The sequence below is a fragment of the Rhincodon typus genome, chromosome 29 (genome assembly GCF_021869965.1).
Source record: "Rhincodon typus isolate 14 chromosome 29, sRhiTyp1.1, whole genome shotgun sequence".
Taxonomy (NCBI): domain Eukaryota; kingdom Metazoa; phylum Chordata; class Chondrichthyes; order Orectolobiformes; family Rhincodontidae; genus Rhincodon; species Rhincodon typus.
In genome coordinates, this window is record NC_063360.1 from 36384216 (window position 1) to 36387500 (window position 3285).

At 50.5% G+C, this 3285-nt stretch overlaps 1 protein-coding gene across 1 annotated transcript in view; it reads right to left on the minus strand.

The window, feature by feature from the left end:
* The window catches only part of c29h6orf120 (chromosome 29 C6orf120 homolog), a 9251-nt gene extending 9015 nt beyond the window's left edge, over positions 1-236 (minus strand). Inside the window, exon 1 of the mRNA XM_020521866.2 lies at positions 133-236. The gene's annotated coding sequence lies outside the window, so the exon portion shown is untranslated. The remainder of the gene's footprint in view (positions 1-132) is intronic.
* Between the last annotated feature and the right edge of the window lie 3049 nt (positions 237-3285).

The window sequence follows — 3285 nt, forward strand, 5'->3', positions numbered from 1 at the left end:
CAAGGGGGATGGTCCTGAGCGACTCCCTCACCCCGACCCCGACCGGGAGCAGCTTCACTCCGAGGCCTGCACCTCTTCAACCCCGACTCCCGCCGGGTCTCTCCCGGTCTCTCCCCCCGCCCCCGGCCTTACCCCCGCGCCCGCTCCTCCCGGTCCGCTCCCGGAACACGCTCCCTGCGACAACGAGCCGGGGGCCAAGTGCGGCGCCACACGCCACTGCTGCCACCTCCCGGAAAGCGGCGCCACCTGCAGGCGGGAGGTCACCATTGCAGCGATGTGTTGGTGGCTGTGGGGGTGGGGACGTGAGGGGCAGCATTGGGGAGAGGAATGGGTAGAGAAAATATCACTGTCTCTTCCACCACTAGGGCCATTTTGTAAAACACCCCGGGAAGGTCACTGCACTTCCAAGTCCAGGTACCTGAGCATATCATCCAAGCTCACCTACTGACTGAGAGAATGCTGCACTGTCTGAGGTGCTGTGTTTCAGATATGGCAGCAAACCAAAGCCAAGTCCACTGTCTCTATTGGCATGAGTGTTCACACCCACAATATTTTAATACGTTATAGGAGAGGTTTTTTTTCATTCATGGGACATGGTGTCACTGACTGTGTCAGCATTTATTGCCTGTCATTAGTTGCCCTTGAGAAGTTGGTGGTGAGCTGCCTTCTTGAACTGCTGCAGTACATGTGCCATTAGGCAGGGAATGCTAGGATTTTGGCCTAGTGACACTGAAGGAATGGCGATATATTTCCACATCAGGATGGTGGGTGACTTGGAGGGGATCTTGCAGGGGGTGGTGTTCCCATGTATCTGCTGCCCTTGTCCTTCTATATGGAAGTGGTTGTGGGTTTGGAAAGTGCTATCTAAGGATCTTTGGTGAATTTCTGCAGTGCATCTCGTAGATAGTACACACTGCTGCTACTAAGCATCAATGATGGAGGGAGAGGATGTTTGCGGATGTGGTGCTAATCGAGTTGGTTGCTTTGTCCTGGATGGTTTTGCCAATTATTCAATTTGTAGGATGTGGGTGTCGCTGGCTGGCCAGCATTTATTGCCCATCCCTAGTTGCCCTTGAGAAGGTGGGGGTGAACTGCCTTCTTGAACCGCTGCAGTCCACCTTCTGTGGATTGACCCATAATGGTATTAGGGAGGAAATTCCAGCATTCTGACCCAGTGACAGTGAAGGAACGGCAATATATTTCCAAGTCAGGATGGTGATTAGTTTGGAGGGAAACTTGAAGGGGGTGGTGCTCCCACGTTTCTGCTGCCCTTGTCCTCCTAGATGGAAGTGGTCGTGGGTTTGGAAGGCGGTGTCTGACGATCTTTGGTGAATTTCTGCAGTGCATCTTGTAGATAGTGCACACTGCTGCTACTGAGTGTCAGTGGTGGAGGGAGTGGATACTGTGGATGTGATGCCAATCAAGCGAGCTGCTTTGTCCTGGATGGTGTCAAGTTTCTTGAGTGTTGTTTGGGCTGCACTCATCCAGGCAAGTGGGGAGTATTCCATCACACTCCTGACTTGTGCCTTGTACATGGTGGATGGGCTTCCGCAAGTCAGCAGGTGAGTCACTCACCACAGTATTCCAAACCTCTGACCTGCTCTTGTAGCCAACTGTATTTATGTGGTGAGTTCAGTTGAGTTTCTGGTCAATGAAAACACCCAGGAGGTTGATAGTGGGGGATTCAGTGATAGTAACACTGTTAAATGTCAAGGTGCAGTGATGGCCATAGCCTGGCATTAGTGTGGCATGAATGGTACTTGCCACTTGTCAGCCTAAGCCTGGATATTGTCCAGATCTTGTTGCATTTGAACACAGACTGTTTCAGTACCTGAAGAGTCATGAATGGTGCTGAACATTGTGCAATTATTGGCGAACATCCCCACTTCTGACCTTATGGTGGAGGGAAGGTCATTGATGAAGCAGCTGAAGATGGTTGGGTTGAAGATACTATCCTGAGGAACTCCTGCAGAGATGTCCTGGAGCTGAAATGACTGACCTCCAACAACCACAACCATCTTCCTATGTGTCAGGTATGACTCTAACCACTGGACAGTTTACTCCCCGATACCCATTGATTCCAGTTTTACTGTGGGTCCTTGATGCCACACTCAGTCGAATAGAGCCTTGATGTCAAGGGCTGTCACTCTCACCTCACCTCTGGAATTCAGCTCTTTTGTCCGTGTTTGAACCAAGACTGTAACGAGGTCAGGAGCTGAGTGGCCCTGGCGGAACCCAGACTGGGCATCACTGAGCAGGTTATTGCTGAGCAGGTGCTGTTTGGTAGCGCTGTTACTGACACCTTCCATCACTTTACTGATGATCAACAGTAGACTGATGGGGCGGCAATTGGCCAAGTTGAATTTCTCCTGCTTTTTATATACAGGACATACTTGGACAATTTTCCACATTGCCAGATAGATGCCAGTGTTGTAACTGTACTGGAACAGCTTGGCCATGGGAGCGGCAAGTTCTGGAGCACAAGTCTTCAGTATATTGCAGGAATGTTGTCAGGGCCCATAGCCTTTGCAGTATTCAGTGTCTCCAACCATTTCTTGATATCACGTGGAGTGAATCAAATTGGCTGAAGACTGGTATCTGTAATGCTGGGGACAATCGAAAGAGGCCAAGATGGATCATCCACGTGACAAGAATAAGTATGGCAAGTTTAGGGAATCTTGGATAACGAGAGATATTGCGAGCCTAATTAAAAAGAAAAAGGAAGCATTTATCAAGGCTAGGAGGCTGGGAACACACAAAGCAAGGGTGGAATACAAGGAAGAGATAATAAGAACTGCCGATGCTGGAGTCTGAGATAACACAATGTGGAGCTACAGGAACACAGCAGGTCAGGCAGCATCAGAGGAGCAGGAAAGCTGACGTTTCGGGTCAGGACCCTTCTTCAGAAATGGGGGAGGGGAAGAGGGATCTGAAATAAATTGAGGGGGGCGGTGCTAGCAGGTAGGTAGTGGTTTTACAAGCTTCAAAGTCTCCCCACCCCCGACCTCATCCCAAGATCAGTCCCCCTCTCTCATCCCTGCCTCATTGACCTGTCTGTCTTCCTTCCCACCTATCTGCTCCTCCCACCTCACTGACCAATCCCCACCCTTACGTACCTGCACTCACCTTTACTAGCTTCCCCACCCCCATCTCATTCCAAAACCAGTCCACCCCCCTGCCCCACCCTCATCCCCGCCTCCACACTGTGTTATGGACTACAACAAAAGTTGAAAGAAACTTAATCAATGAGTCAGGAGGGCTAAAGAGGCCATGAAAAGTCATTGG